The sequence below is a fragment of the Hermetia illucens genome, chromosome 3, assembly GCF_905115235.1.
Source record: "Hermetia illucens chromosome 3, iHerIll2.2.curated.20191125, whole genome shotgun sequence".
Taxonomy (NCBI): Eukaryota; Metazoa; Arthropoda; class Insecta; order Diptera; family Stratiomyidae; genus Hermetia; species Hermetia illucens.
The window spans coordinates 42,273,490-42,290,831 of NC_051851.1; positions in this window are offsets into that span (position 1 = coordinate 42,273,490).

Below are 17,342 nucleotides of genomic sequence, written 5' to 3' on the forward strand. Positions count from 1 at the left end.
ATCACTATTTGTGTGTGTGTTTTTGAGGTGGGGGAGAGGAGAAGCCTCTGAGCAATCAGATCTTAGTGGTCCATTGTACTTGATTTCCCCGTCTAATGGAATATTCCAGATTCGTTTATGCATCTCAGGATTTCCGTTAGTGGATGTGATGCTACCCGCTGCAGTTGGAGCACATCAGCACCAAAAATCTGATGTCTGATGCGTCCATAGGCGGGGCACTCGCATAGAAAATGTTCCGTGGATTCCGCTTCTTTATTACAGGATGGACACGTATCATCTTGGATAACTCCTATTCCAAACATATGCCCAGCTAGTGAATTATGGCCAGCCAGAATGCCCACAATACTTCTGCTGGTCCTCCTGCTTTTCGACAGAATAAACTTTGCCGTATGTTTGTTTGGTTCAGACAGAAAAAGTTTGGTCTGTCTAGCAGCATCGAGGCTTCGCCACCTGTCATTATGGGAAACTTGTTCCCAGTTTTTGAGAGCATCAGCCAATACTACTGACACCCCAATTGCTGGTTCCACTCTTTTGCTAAGGCATTCAAGATTTCATTTCCCTCTACACCACGATGACCAGGTAGCCAGAGTAATTCTAATGTATTGAATCTAGAAACATTCCTGAACGATTTTTAAAGTGTTCGAAGTTTTATTCAACGCCTTCAATGCAGCTTGATTGTCGCTACAAATTGCGATGTGTCTGCCCTTCAACCGCTCGTCAATTGTCCAGGTTGCAGCCTTTAGAACCGCATACACTTCAGCCTGAAAGACCGTTGTGTATTGTTCCAAAGGGAAAGCCCACTTCTCGTTTTTATTTGAGAGGTAGACTCCTGCTCCAGAACTATTTTTTCTTTTTGAGCCATCGGTGTAGAAGACGTCAGTATATCTTGACACGCATTCTTTTGGTTCGCTCCAGTTTTCTCTTCGTTTCAAGATAACATCATATCTTCTACCAAACAGATGTATGTGGATTTGAGAATCGGAAGGCACTCCAAAAACTAGATTCAGTTCTCCCAATAACTCTTCCAATGCTGTGTGCCCCACACGTGGTTCCCCATAGATCTAATCGAATTAGTTTATGAGCTGCTCTCATTGCAATGCTCTGAATAAACAAATCCAAGGGCTGCAAATTGAGTAATGCATTCAGAGCTGCGCCGGATGTGGTACTAATGGCACCGATGATACCCAGACACACAGTTCTTTGCAGTGTGGATAGTTTACAGCGAAAACTCTTTTGTTTCACCTTCACCCATCACACTACGGATGAATAACCGAACATCGGCATAATGATAGCAACATATAGCCACATTATTACCTGAGGTCTAAGTCCCCATGTCGAATCAAAGGTGCGCCTACACAGCCCATAACTTGTGAGAGCTCGTTTTATCTTTATATCTACATGTTTGTTCCAAAGAAGCTTTTTGTATAGAACAACTTCTAGATAGTTGACTTCTTCGGAAGGGTTGCACCCCTCATCTGTGGGAGACAAACACCATTCAGTTTCCTCCTTTTTGTAAATCATACCATTGTGGTTTTATTTGGATTTACTGAAAGTCCACGCCAGAGACACCAACTGTCAATCAAATCAATGGCGCGTTGTGTATTTCTACCTACCATTCCAAGATCTCGGCCAACAGCCAGCACAGCCACGTCATCCGCATAAGCTTGAAGGTGTATTGGCAGATTTTGCAGTTCGGGTAGTAGTGAGTTGATGAGCATACTTCACAGAAGTGGCGATAAAACACCTCCTTGATGGTTTTCTAAGAGAGTCCAACTTAGCCGACTGATCCTTATTAAATACTCTGCACAGCCTGGAAGTTTCCCTTTCACCTTCCAATTACTCACAGTATGTTCTAAAAGAGTCTCGTTTCGAACGTTTTACGAGTCTCTTATATTCACGCTGTGTGTTCCGAAAGATTAGCCAGTCTTCATCTTTATTGCTTTTGCAAGCACGATTCAGAAGTCGTCTGGTTGATTTCCTGAGTCTCTGAATTTCTCAGTTTCACCATGGAATCGTTTTACCTCTCCAAAGCACTCTAAAAGATTGCGATTCAGAGTTTTCAATTGATCTTCTATCGCCAAAGGAGTGCTCGTCACTGAATTTTATCCAAGCAGTTCCCGTAGGATTCCGTCTTTATATTACAGGCTGTTCGTCCGCAATAGTCAGACTAAATTCTAAGCAACGGTGATCTGAGAGTGAGACTTCATCTAGCGCTCGCCAGTTTCTAATAAACTCTAACAACTTTGTAGTCCTGATTGTTAAGTCAATTACTTCACTTCTTCATTGGTCACACGAACGTTGGGGCTGACCCTACGCTCGCAGTCATCAGACCGGCTAAAGTGATAAAATCAAAAAGCTTCTCTCCTCAAGTATTGCATTTGCTACTGCCCCAACAAATATGCTGAGCGGTCGCATTACAACCTATTAAAAGTTCAAGGCCACTCGATTCTGTATACACTAGCAGATCTCTTAGTTCGTGACGCAAAGAATCCATCCGTAAGTAAGCAGAGGCAACTATGAAGTTACTCCTCTTTTCATTAACCTCGTACTGTAAGTTGATCGCAATAAGGTCTTGGGAATAGAATTGTCTCAGCATGGCAGCCGCTAATAATTTTGACATCATCAGAACGCAGGCCCTCGTTCTCGAGGATCTTTCATCGAAGAAGATCCTAGTTCACTTGACTCTTCCAATACCACAGATTTTGTTAAAACGAACCCATGGCTCTTGAACCAGTAATATATAAGGACAGTCCTGCAAGCTCGCCAGCCTTGCCGCCAGTAGATAGGAGAAAGCTTTGGCATGTTGTAGGTTGATTTGACTAACTCTTATGTTTGTAGCCATAAGTGCAGTCTAATAAGAAAACCGCTGCTAGCACGCCGTTCAGTGTAGATCTCGCTGGGGTTACCGGCATGTCTCCACCTTCCGCCGAGAGTTCCACTTTCTTATGTCCGATTTCTCTGGATATCGCCACATTTGGTGGTGTAGCAACGTCCATGTCCTCATTCGCAAGAAACTTCGCCATCTTTCGCAGTGCCTTCCGTTGTCGTCGGCTAGAAGCTCTCCCAGGTTCACGGAGTCCGGGCTGCATGGATCTATTTTCACCTACCGGCGTTAGACCAGTTAAGTCCATATTACCAGCTTCCCTTTCTTCGGTTTTTCTGGGTATAGGCGGAGGGGAACGTTCTGACAAGCAACCTTGTTGTCCCTTCTCCTTTTCGGCTGAAGTTTCCTTCTGCCGAGCCTTCCTCCCCCGTATTTTGGAAGAGTTAGGTAATAGTGTCACCGACCGACCGGCCGTAGTCAGATTTCCAGTTGCTCTCATTAAGGGAGTTGCTGTACTATCCATTTTGGCTCACGCGCCGTAGACACCGGGTGTAGGTTTTCCACTGAAGTGTAGTAGTAAACTACCACAAGCTCCTCCATTACGACAAGGTGGTGTCCAAGGGGGAGCCTCAGATACTGAGATCTTTCATCAGGCATTGTAGATAATTCGTGTTCTTCAACAAAGATTGTATCTTGTAGAGTAGACTTGTGAGTGGATGATCTAACGATAAATTCTCAGGGGTTGGGTCAGTTACATAACTGAGTTTTCCGAACGCACTTTTGAGTCCGATCACCCTTCTGTAATTGACTGATTAACATTCGTGTGAGTGTTGCAACTTAGTTCGCTCGCAGAAATTGAACATCGGCCGTTTCACCGGTCCAGCTGTCGTGCAGCAATGGAAAAATGTTCTTGCCGAGGAAACAACACAAAATCTGGTTAATTTCCTCGAGAATACTGGTAAGCACTAGGTCGCGATTAAAAGTGTCTTTATTTCTGCCGTCGGCCACGTTAACGTTAGGATTCTCATCAAAGATGATGAGCAGCTGAAGTCGTTTTTTAAGGTTTTGTTTTCTGTTACATGCACTTTTCTCCGAAACGACTTCGCCGATTTAAACCGGATTCCGTAGACATATGGGAACTATGAAGTCCACACAGTGAGTGACATAGATTTAGCTGGAGTTTAAAGGGAGGCTCACCATACGTGCAAGGGAGGGGTGTAAATTTGTTTTTACCTGATGTACCCCGGGTATCATATGAAAGATTAGTACTTTCATAGCCAGTTTTAAGTTTTCACGTGAATTACAAAATGAGCGGGAAAGGAGCCAAAATATGCACATTTAAAGTGAGACAGGACATATTTTCGGAAATTACTGTAGAGTCCGCGACTGTGCGTTCTTCACAGACAACAAAAAAGGGAATACATCCGCTAATATGCAATATTCTCCCCTTTTCTTCCAATTTTTAATACTCCTTACCTTTCGCAATATACATCTCCCAATTTCTTCTTTCCCTTCACTGACGTCCATCTACATCACCTTTTAAAACTTTCAAAGTCAATCATTTCATTATTTTATTTACCTTTGCCGAAAATTTCTTAAAACTCATTTATATACAAATACATTATAACGACTTTCAAATATTATGACCGGTCAAAAGAGAAGATTGACCTTGCATTTAAACTGACTTAGTTGAGGCGAATGAAAATGTGGGACCGAGACCGACTGATTGACTGACAGTGGAACAGCTGGACCGAGGAATTGATGATTTGTAGATTGACACTTGCGACGGGGAGTTTGAAAGAGAAGCCAAAAGGGTAGATTTTAACGCGTCCAAAATATTCATAATATTTAGTACGGTTTGTGATAGAACGAACGCCAACCTATAGTTGGGTTTCACCTAAATAGTGGAGGAAGTGAGAACGTTGTGGTTTGGCATAAGGAAGAATTTTCTTTCGAAAAGACGTGCGGAAGTTGATAATTTGGGGAGGATGCCCTGTCGCAGAAAAATCCTCCTAAATGGAAATTTTTAAGTTGACTACGAAAAGTATTTGGTGTCCTCTGATTTGGCTGTAGAACATTTCTGTTTTCTGTGAATTCGTATATGTTTTCATTTTCGCCCAGGCAGGCTCTCTTTTCTTCGTGAGAGTGTTGTTGTTTCGACACCAGCATCATTGTAATCCTTATACCAGGAACTTTAGAAAGTAAATCCAAACTGGCTGCAGAAGTCAATGAAGTCCACCGCATCAGGCGCTCGCTGCTTCGTCGAGGTCTGAAATACCTTGAACTCAACTCCTGTTCCGAATACGTGAGTCAGTTTCAAAATTTTATTGTGCTGTGTTATTATCGAGGCAATGATGGATACATTTTGATTTCGGTGTGTAGTAATAATTGCGGCATTTTTCTTTTCTTTTTGAATTTTATTTTTTTTATTTATCCTTTTTGTTTATTATCTTATTGCCGAACATCATTCTGGATCATTGAATTTTAGTTTGGTTTCCTTTTATTCGTTTATTATTTTCTCTCCTTTTAAGGTTTTGTGTATTGAAATCAATTTACTCTCTCTCCATCTGTTAGTCTGTCTGTCACACGCATTTTTATCGGAAATGGTTATAGCTATTGACACCAAATTTCGTGATAACGTCGGAAGCGTGGACGCTCACGCATGCAGTAAGTTATATCCTTTTACGTCGAATTTAAGGTGGGGGGAGGGAGGGAGAGACAAATGCACACTCAAAAAAAATACACAAAGCCGTTCATACCTAAAGCGTTCAGTTTCCGGGTGCCCGACTTGTTTTCATGATTTTATATATTAATTTTAGCCATTTTTAAGGTTTTGTGTAAAACAAAAGCTTATTAAAAACGGTTCATTGTCTGTCTGTCTGTCTGTCACACGCACTTTTCTCCAAAACGAGTTCACAAGGATGACTTTTGGACTGTGGATTCACCTTCACTTCACTTCACTTCGCCGAAGCGCAGAAGGGCGACGCAGTTCTTCAGAGCTTGAGTACTAATTCCAAATACACATTTCAGGAGTTTCCTATTTTCGGCTCAACATCCAGTATACACTACGAGACCTCAGACGAGGGACCAAGGCCATATATCCGGCCAATTTGCGGACGTTCACGGTCTGACACACCCAGCAATTCGAGCAAGGAATCGGTTAGTCACCGCGAAGTATTTCTGGCCGTTCATGAACGAGAACATTCATTCTTGGCATGCCAGAAATGCAAAACTACAAAGTATGTGAGGAAAGAGGTAGGAGTGTTCCCTTGATCCATCAAGCGTTTCCGCAGAATCCACCTCGACATCATTGGCCCTTTGCGAGACTCGCATGGTTTCAGGTATTGTCTCACAATCATTGATAGGTTCACGCGGTAGCTTGAGGCGTACCTCTGGAAGACATTACTGCACAATCTTGTGTAGAGGCCTTCTGTTGAGAATTAATTCCACACTTTGGTGTGCCGGCGATTTTAATCAGCGATCAGGGAATGCAGTTTTAGGCCTTACTTTTGGGCAAAGTCCTTAGCTTTAAACGGCATTGGAGAACCGTGTACCATCCGCAATACCATGGGATTCTCGAAAGGTGGTATAGGACGCTGAAAGCTGCTATAATATCCCATGATGACCCTTCTTGGTTGGAGGTCCTGCGACTCGTTCTTCTTGGTCTTTGAACAGCCAATTGCGAAGAATTCGCTGCAAATCCCGTGGAGCTGGTATATGGAAAGAATCTGAGACTCCCCAGCGACCCTGGCTCCGACATCAGGTCGGAACTCAAAGCTACCGGTCTGTTGCATGTACTCAAGGACGCAAGGCCAAAGCTGAAGCCGCCATCTCCTACCAATCACGCCAAAACCGTGATTGACGTACCCAGGGATCTCGAATCCTGTACGCATGTTCTAATTAGAACGGATGCTCATCGGAGGCCGCTGCAGGCACCTTATGACGGCTCCTTTGAAGTTCTCAGGCGAGGTCGACATTATTATAGGCTCAACTTCAGGGCACGATCAAATGGGTCTTCATGACTCGACTAAAGACCTTCGCCCAGCAAGAAAACGCGACCAGGGCGAGAGGGGAGCGACGCGTCCGTTTTGATTTGCGGCAGCCGGGTTGAAGGAGCCGTGCGTCTGCTTCCTTGCTGAAGCCCCTCTTTGGTATTAGCTGGGGGTGGAGTGTTGTGGTGGAGCAAGTAACTTGTGTGTCGCAAGTGCTAATCGGATTAGCCATGACATCGAAAAACAATTTTTGATAGCGAAGATTGTTTTTCTGGCAGAGAAACGAGGAGAAGAGGGACGCCTTTCAATTTAATTAAATTTGATTTATTAATAAATAAAATTAAATGAAAAGAAAAATAAAAAGTTTTATCACAAGGTCGTTTCCATCACCGTCCACGATTTGCAACAACACCAGACATTACAATTTACAGCAGCGTTGCCTCTTAAATGTTAACGAAACGCTTCTTTTCCAATTAAACCAGAAGAATTGTATCACTTATCAACGTCTAACCCGTTCTGTGTCTGAATATACAAACCTTTCTATTTATGTTCTTGTAGCTTTTCTTAGCTTTGCCCATTTAAATCCTTTCTATGTCTCAGATAATTTCACCACCTTGCCTAACATAAAATTTTAGATTTACGGAATACTTAATTATATCCAAATCAATATTGCTGGCAGAGCATTTTGGGGACTAACGATGTCCAGCTGGTGTCGACTCAATTCATAAATTATTATGATAACACTGTAATGTCAAGATGTCATCTTGTTCCCTCATAAATTATCTAAAAGATACTGACCATAAATCATATGTGGTATGGATAAATCTGATCCTGAGAGTAGAAATAGATACTTCTCACGTACCACTTTCAATGTCAACAGTTTCTTTTTGCATCCACATTTCGCTTTATCAACCCAAAGGAAAATATTCTTTTATTAATTCTTCTTCTTTGAAATGCACAAGAAAAGAAAAGAAAAGAAAGAAATGAAATTCTGATTTTTTATTAGCTCTGCAGGGGGAATGATAACTTTCAGGAATTAAAAAAATCTCAGCCCCACTCAACTTCCTGAGTCCTGAATAGACCCTAGAATGATGGGACACCGCGCCACGACGCCATTCATCTTAGAGTTTCCTTTCTCTCTACTCTCCTAAATCGTCCCTAAATGCGATCTAATTAACTTGCAAATGGTATGCGGATTTCTTCATGACCTGAGCACCGGCGGTAATCGTATTACCGCTTTTTGAAAATTAAGTTAACAAGGCACAAGAATAGCTTAATATATGCGATTTAGGATTTTGTTATTTTAATTAAGAATGACTCGAGTGGAATCTTGAAATTGTTTCAAGATGTACTACAAATCTTTTTTTTCAAAGTATCTTGGATGATTTTCATCTTGTTAGTACGCTTCTGAATTATTTCGCCGGAGGAGGGAGAGACCGGAAGAATGGAGCACGAAATAAGTTTAGGTGAGTTAATGGATCAAATAAACTCAGAGGAGAAATATTTTTCGCAAGTTTCATTTATCTACTTTATACACACATACCTACTTTTCCGTGAAGTGCACATCTAGATACAAAATCTTAACAGATTTGCGTCAAATTAGTCAAGCCCACCGTATGTCCATCTATATTTATATACCAAACAAAATCAAGCCTTTTTGATGTAATCTCGACGTCAAATTATTGAAAATAATTTATTAACGTTTCCACCTTAATCAGCTTAGGGTGGTTCTGAATGGAATGCTCCTGTTCATATCTTGAATCAAATCAATACAAATAGCAACCACCTGTGCCATTTCCGTAAACAATCCAAGAAATTTCCGACCTATCGTTCCTGTTCACGTCTGTATATCTAATACGCGTGAATTTATTTCACTTTTATCGTAAATGTCGTTTATTTTCGTGGCACGGTAACGAACGTAGCCTAATCCTTCCATTTATTTTTAAGGTTTTGAATTTTCCCCGACCTTTCGAGAGCTTTGCTTCCTTTACCATTTGCACGTATGTATATATGCCTAGTTGTGTGAAGGTATTTCACGATTTATCAAGATAAAAGTGTGCGAAAATGCGTTTCAACCTGGCAATAAGTTTCCTCGAAAAGGGGAGATTATTATCGCTACCACATCACTGAAATTTGCTTCCAAATAGATCCTTGAGCCTTTCAATGGCTTTCAACGTGATAGAATTGTAAGATGCATATCCGTAACGGAGGAAGGTTTGAAATTTTTAACGGAAATTCAAAGGGTATTATATTCTGAGTAGATGCGTTGAGAGTCTGATAATGGTACACAGTTTATAGTTTATTTAGAATAGAATATAAAGGCCAGAATCCACTCAAAACTAATGGCTGGTTACCTGAGCATCAGTTTATATTGTTGAAATACAGTTTGAATATTGAACGTGATCCAGACAAAAGATTTTGCTGACAGACAATAATGACGAAGGTTGAGGATGTTAAAAAAGAAAGTATCAAAGTTGGCTGTTGTCAGCCAAGAGGGAAATTAAATACTCGAATAAATGACCAATATTTAAATTCAAGTCTGTCGCACAGTCATAAGTATAGTTCCAACGAAGTATCCACTGGCAATCAGTTCCACCAGGCTCCACGAGAAGAACTACAACATTTGACGTCCACCATAGCAGCAGAAAAGGTCAACGTGTTGATAGGTTACGACACCAACGTAAGGTTTCTGTATTGGGATAGCTCAGAAATCAACGAAATAAGAAAAGTCTCTCTTTGACTTCATAATTAATACAAACCTATCGGTGTATAACAAAGGTAGTATATAAAATTTCCAGGTCATGCTGGGTTGGACGAACTAGCCAAGAAGTGAGTAGGGACGCCTTTACACGGGCCAGAACCCTTCTGTGGAATCGGAAACGGTTTCATGGCTATGACTCTAAGAAACGAAGAGGAACGGTTGATGGAAGTATACTGGGCGGGCCTACCAGGGATGGAGCAGTCCAGGGTGCTTATTGGGAGATACGAATCCATGCGCACAAACGATTGCTTAAACCTCACCAAAAAGAACCTCCGAATTATAGTGGGAATTCTCACTGGTCATTTTCGGCTGAACTATCACCTAGGGAAGCTAGGGATATCTAGGGATACACGTCCTGGGACAGTGTCCGACACTTGTGCAAAGTAGGTCGAGGCATCTGGGAGAACACTTAATATCAGATGCAAAGCTGAAAGATCTGGAAGCGGGGAACATACTAAAGTTCCTGACGGTTATAGGCCTGCTTGAGATAATAAGATCAATAGGTACACCATAACCAGGAAAAGGGGAACAATTGTTCTTTAAGGACGCGGTGCGATTTTCTCTTAACAGAATAATAATATAAAATTTCTATTTCCCCAGGTAGAAGAACTTTGACGGTAGGAGGAGGTCCTTAATACTACCCTACTACTCTGAAAGTCCCAGATTGGAGAGGCTGGCTAGCGATCCTTCTCAGATCATAGTTGGATATTATTCAGCCTAAATATCGCTGTAGACGCATGTAACCCTTTCAGAGACCCAAGGTGGATCTACTGAAAGACTGTGGTCAAGATCAAACTCTTCGGCACAAAAATGGAAACTTTAGCAGATGAACTAGGGTCAAAGTTGGAGCCCCTGGAAAATGCATTCGAAACTTTGAAAATATCACGTCCTGCAAAATGCAGCAAAAAGATATTGCCAACGTGGTGAAATGAAGACCTATCTTCAACATCTGCTATAGGCACATATACTGGCAGCCATACAAGAACTGCCTGAAAGGTTACAAGTCCCTAATCAAGATTGCCAGGGAACTGCACTTCTGTCAGAACAATGAAAGCACCACACATCCTTTGCTAAAAAGTTGGAGGACTCCGAGAAGTATCTTGCTTGAAGGGTATGCAAGCCCAGTTGTATGAGATTATCAAATTGGCAATTACCGAGGGTAATTCGGCTGGGTGTCTCCGAATATAAATTTCCAAACCCAGACGGCATAGTGCCAGCCATGATGTATAAACAGCAAGAAAGGATTGTACTTTCGCTTGTAGAGGTTATTTGGAGCTACATTTCCTTCGGATACGCACGGCCATCCTGGGGATACGAGTGAGTTTTCGTACCGAGCCAGTTGTGATCCTATTGTGCAGCCCGCGACCAGGAGAAGAAGTTAGCTCATCTACGTTGTACGGGCCGTTCCCTGTCTCCAGGCCGCTATTTTACATTATCCACGATTTATTAACGCGAAGGAGAGAGTAGGATTTGGTAGTCGCGCCAATAATTATTCTTATTATTATATTTCCGAGTTATTAAAATCTTGACAAACGCTGAATTTTACTTAATACTAGCATTAAGTGCCAAGCATTTAGGCTCGGACGATCCTACCTGCTTACAAACTAAAGGGGCGTTGGTGGTGGTGGCCGGTGGAAGGCTAATGGGAGAATCCCTCGGGAGCTCCCTGCAACATCGAGCACGTATCTAAAATGGTGTACTTCTGCATGGTTTGAACCAGGCTGTGTGAGATTCCTAGGACATAATAAAAAACCGTGATATATATAGTTACAATACTTGTATTATTATATGAACTACAACCACTTTCTCGAGACGACAAGCTCTTTCTCTTTCCCGAGCCAGTGGCACATAGTTAACCTATTTTTCCACGTATTCCAGTTTAATGTTGCTATTATGGGTGATAGTAGCATCAATAACATACGTGGAGCGACCCATCTTGCCAACTAACAACACGCTGGTTTGCAGCGCAGTATAAGGAAATCAGTTGCCGAACTTGCCAGAATCGGGTAGCGAGTCGATTGGGTGCTGCCTCCGATGTCACGAGGTAGGTTCATCCGCTCCATTTGAGGGCATGGGATCAGCTAAAGTCATGAAATCAAATAGTTTTTCTCTTCTGGGATTGCATTCACTACTGCTCCAACAAATATATTGAGCATTGTAACCTATTAATAGTTCGAGACCACTTTATTCTCCTTACGCTACCGGATCCCTTAGTTCTTGGGTCGTTGGAACATAAATAAGCAGAGGCAACGATGATGTTTTTGCTCTCGCCCTAAATCCCGTATTGTAAGAATACCGTTACCAAGTTCTGGGAATTGAAGTATCTGAGCATGGTTGCCTAGAACTGTTTTGACATCAGGACGCAAGCTCTCGGTCTTTTTGGATCTTTCATCATAAAAGTTCCTAGTACTCTTAATTGGCCCAATGCCACAGATTTTATTAAATCATAAATGTACTGGCAGGCCTGCAGCTTTGTCAGTCCCGCTGTTAGCAGATAAGCGAAGGATTTGGTATGCTGTAGGCTAATTTTACCAATCTTTATGTTTTTCGACATAAGCTTAGTCTAATCTGTAATGGAAAACAGAAGCGTATGCCACTGTCGGCGTGTGATCAAGCTTCCCTCACACCGTACCGCCAGAGGCTACATCCCTTCGTGCTTGATTTCTCTGAGAATAGCCGCATTTGGAGGTGCGGGAGTTCCCACGTCCTCATCCATAAAAAGTCTCATCTCATCACGCGGAGCATCTGTCTGTTTTTCACTAAACACCTTCACCAGTTTCCGGTGTATGGTTTGCGAAAATCTGATCACATAAACTGTTATCAAGCCAGTTCCGTTCACGTCTCTGGCTTCCCTTTCTTCCGCCTCTACCGTATTAACAGGTAAGATTTACTCTCTCTCTTTCGCAGCTTCACCGATGATGTTGAAATTCAAGTTGAAAAGCATCGTTGTTATTCGCTCTCAAAATGGAGATGATGCTCTGCTGTTTCCTGATATGATTGACTTTCCAGTTGACCATACATATGGTGGGTCTTTCCGGGCACCTGCAGACTCTTTTGGTCTAGTTTGAATGTCAAGCTAAAACCCCTCACCTTTGGAGGTTGGTCTTTCCTGCAATTCATGAACTTTACCTTCCCGTATCCGAAGTCCAAGCCCGGGTTCTATTCACACAATTTGCGGATGAAGTTTCTTACCTTCCTTCGAAAGCAAGGTCTCCAACATCCGGCATGTTCTGGCCTGTGCAGCTCGGTATTCACAATAGTGAACTTGGGACGACAATTAGAACTTAAAGCATTTTTTCCACTGGAATTCTCGAGGGATGGTAAATTGTCCCTCTGACATTTTTCTAAACTCGGTAGCAGTCGAAAATAAGGCTGCAGCTTGCGCATATGTGCTTCTCCTTCCTGCATTCGTATCCATATTCCTATGATAGGGACTAGCTTCATTTGGATCTCTTTTGTTTACCTCCCGGCACGTTAGTCCGAATCTCCGCGGGACTGGCGAATGTAGGAACACAATAAAGCGTTGCCTACCACGCATGTATTCCGGGGGTTACCAGTTCGCCTCCATCTTCCGCGGAAGATTTCGCTTTTAGTAGAGTTTACGTGATCAGCGCCCCTTTCTTTCGCTCTTCCTGGTAAGGGTGAAGGAGAAGGCTCTAACAGCAAGATTCAGGCCGTAGTCCTCTAATGGGCGACCGCTTCCCCCAAGATGAGAGTTGCCGTACTTTCTTTTCAGGTTGGCTTCGCTGCAGGCACTAAAGTTTTGCATTGAGTTGGAAAGTATACCTTCAACACATTTTTCACTAGGAGCACATAAATTTGGTGAGACCTATAAAATCTGCGCCCCGGCCGGAACCTGATTGCACAATTGCGCATGATTCCGGGTAGATGCAAAGCCTGTAACCTTTTACCATGAAACAATGTGCATGATGGAGCACAAAACATGCAGAACCAAAACTAGCGGCTTTGATATCAAACCCTATATCCAGGTGCAGCGGTGCACAAACAAACATAGGTCCCTTCAGTTGGGACCACTTTCAACCAAATTGACGATGTACTAATTGAACACCGTTACCTCTTAGCCTTGATGAATGGCAAAACATTTAGGGGGGGGGGGGGGGGTAATATAGATTATGTTCACTATCTCATGGAATGGTGCTCCTCGAATAAAACACAACCTCGATTCTTTTCTGGCATCTGGCATCAGGTGAGAGGAAACACAGAAGCCATCCACAACAAGTTCTTTCGTTGCACTTATAAGGGGATTTGTAATGGAACGCTCGGGTGATAGCAATCGCTTTCTTTGTTTCCCGGTTGGGATTATTATAAATTTCCCAATTTCCCATTTTATCGTTGAGAAACTTGTGGTAGAGGCGTTTTTTTTCACGGGCCTTCATTTCAACCTCGTCATTCCAAAGCCAAGCATCATGGTTGATGTACCGCTTACCTGGCTTGGTGGCCTCGAGGGTTGCAAACGCCGCTTTGTGGATTGTGTCTTTAATTTGATTCCACGATTCTTCAATATTCGTAATAGTTGTTAATCGCGTAAGGAGATAATTTCTTTTTTTTTTTCAGGAAATCGCCACCGGCGGCGAGCCAGTGCGTTCCTCGCTTTCTTTTATCGGTGGCTTGATTCGCAAGACGGCAATCAACGGCCGATGTTGAGGTTGGATGGCCTCGCAGGGAAAGGCTTTGCAAACAGTGACGGGGATAAAACGTTGACGTCTTATAAGAATATGATCGATTTGCGTTTTACTGTTCGCACTTTAAAATGTAGGAAGATGAAATAGCCTTTTTAATAACCGTGTATTCATAATTGACGTCTGCCTTTTCACCCACCATTGAGGTTTGCTGCAATGATGATGTAGCCAGCAAAAGACCTGTTACAGGCTTTTGTATCGAGAAGTTGCCAGAAGGCATCTTCCTCGGCATCAGGTCGACCTTCTGTGGTGTGTATGTAGTGAAGAAGTGAATGGTGGGATCAGCTGATATAATGGTGAGCTTTGTAAAGCCGGTCATCAAATCGTTCGACTTCTTTAATGGCGTCACGGAAATCCTCAGAGATGGCAATGCCAACACAGTACTGAGTGAAGGCAGAAGAAGGAAGTGTTAAAAACCAAACACAAAACCCGACAAACAGTTGTGCCGATACCTTTGTGCGTCGAGTTTTTCCAGGAGTTCCCTCCACTGCGTCATTTCGTCGTTCGTAATTGGAAGCAGGCTGTCGCTGTCGGTATAATGAAGGCTGTTAGCTTCATGGACGATAGCTTTTACACACGAAGCGAAACTATTGTGAGCATTATGGCCTTTCTTCGTCACATTCTGAATATGAAACTCGTCCCAACGTTCCCAACTCTGTACCGCAATCAGACATCAGGCCATTCCCGATCCAAAACCAATTCGCAACATAGTACAACGACGAGGAGAGAAAGTATCGATAAAGTGGAAAGTTTTCAAGGACGCCAGCTAGGTTGCGGACAATACCAGAACAGTGCTTTTCCAACTTATGTAATTGGCTTTCCTAGAAATGTAATTGTTTTGGAAAAAGTTATACAATAAAAGTGTCTCGTTGCAAGAGCCGGTGTGAAGTTTCTGGTGATGCAGGTTCCATTCTGGTCTCCGCTCAGTTCGCGTTCGGTGGTGGTTGTATTGCTTTAATGGGGTTGTGATCTTTTTTTCTCTCCGCACCTGTTTTCCGCTCGACTTACGTGTTCCGCTTCCCAATATGCCGCAGGAGGAGAAAACGACATCGGGCATCAGGGTGTCCCCTGTGGTAGCCATCGCAGTGTCTCTCTTTTGGCGGACTGGTTCCCCTAACTGGAATCGCAATTCGCGCTTGCGAGCGTCGCAACTGACGCCATGCACTCATCGGTTTCGACGAGGAGACCATCAAGCAGATCGCGGACGTCTTGGAGGATTGTTCATACGTCCGATGAAAGGGGCAACTCATACACCGGCTATTATTGAGGCTAAGCTAAATCACTTGCTGAGCGAGTTGACATTAGGTAGGTACCGCCAGCCAACTGCTTCGAGAAATGAGTATCCCCGAACTAAGTGTACCAGTGTATGGACTTTCAACAAAAAAAATTTGGCTCGCTGGGCGCCTCAGCAGCTGCTACCCAAAGCGCAGCACCACTTTGCCTTACAATTTGTGATCCTCTGAGCAAATGCTAGTCGACACGGGCGTGGAGCTGTGGGTTCTCCCCCTACCCCGTCCAAACACACTCGTGCCACAGAACTGGCGACTGTCTGTCGCGAACTCCTCTCTAATCCGTACTTACGGCTACAATTAGATGGATGTGAGTCTCGGGATGCGTCGAAGTTTTCATGTCGATTCATTTTGGTGGACATCGGTACCCCCATTTTAGGCGCAGACTTCCTATATCACCACGGGCTGTTGGTGGACCTGTAGAATGAAACCTTAATAGATCTCGCAACCTCGTTAAAGTCGTCAGTAAAAATCTCCACCTGCGTAAACGACACTCTTTCAATTGTTTCCGAGGGCATTGCCGACCTTCGCATTCGCGCACTTGTCAGAAAATACTGCAACATTACTACTGGAAAAAGTTTCTCCCAGTCAGTTAAACACGATCTGAAACACCACATCAACACTACCGGCTTTGTTATCTTCTTAAAGGTGCATCCCCTACGACGGTAGAAGCTGGATGTTGCAAAGAAAGAGTTTGAAGAAGTTTCATGAAAAAGGCAGAAGCAGAATTTCCATTTGTTGTTAGTCCTCACCATCTCACATGGTCTCTAAGTCTAATGACGAATATAGACCTTGTAGAGATTATAGGCCGCTGATTGCTCAGACGATTCCCGATCGATACCATATTCCATTCATCCACGCCGTGTTTTCACGACGTTGGATCTGGCCAAGGCGTATCATCAAATCCCTGTAACTCCCGAAGAGATACTGAAGACGGCCATTTGCACACCTTTCGTACTCTTCGAGTTTCCCGGAATGATATTTGGCCTATGCAATGCAGCGTAGACATTCCAGCGATTCATCCACTCTACGAAACTTGGACTTCTGTTTCGTGAACATGGATGATGTGTTGGTCGCCTTTTCTTCCGAATTTGAACATTTGAGCCATCTCGAGTGCGGTTTTAATGTCTCCTTGAGGTCGTCTTAATGGCTCGCGACGATGCGTCGGGGTCCTCCACCTTTCGTCCTCTTTGGCCTTCGCACACCGATAGGAATTTGTGGCCAGCCTTGTATATATGGTGTACGGGGAGAGTCTGGGGCTTCCTACCGACTCTGTATTGGATATCAGATCAGGGTTAAGCGACTCCAGCATGTTGCCTCTGCTCAGGGACGCGGTTTCGAAACTGCAGTCGACTCGACCTTCCCGACATACGACGCCGGAGGTCAACACCCCCAGGGACCTCGAGACATGCTCGCGGATCCTCATTAGGGTGGACACTTCTTGGAAGCTCAATGTCCGGGGCAGATCCATGGGTCTCCTTGTTGAGACTGAAATCATCCGCTGAACCGGAGGACGCTCCAACAAAGCGTTCACGAGCGTCAGGTTCGTTCGGTGACATCCTTGGCGGAATCGCGCCCCTGGTTTCTCGGCTGAACCCGCACGGTTTGCTCTAGGAGGAGGGTGATGTGTCGGGGTATCGGAGACGCAAACCACGCACTTAATTGCCGGCAATGCGTCGCATCGAACGCGTTCACCGCCTGGCATGAGGCCGAGGCGGAGCAGTATATTCCTTCTGGTCGTAGCTTCCAAGGAGTGCAGATGGATCTGAATTGTTC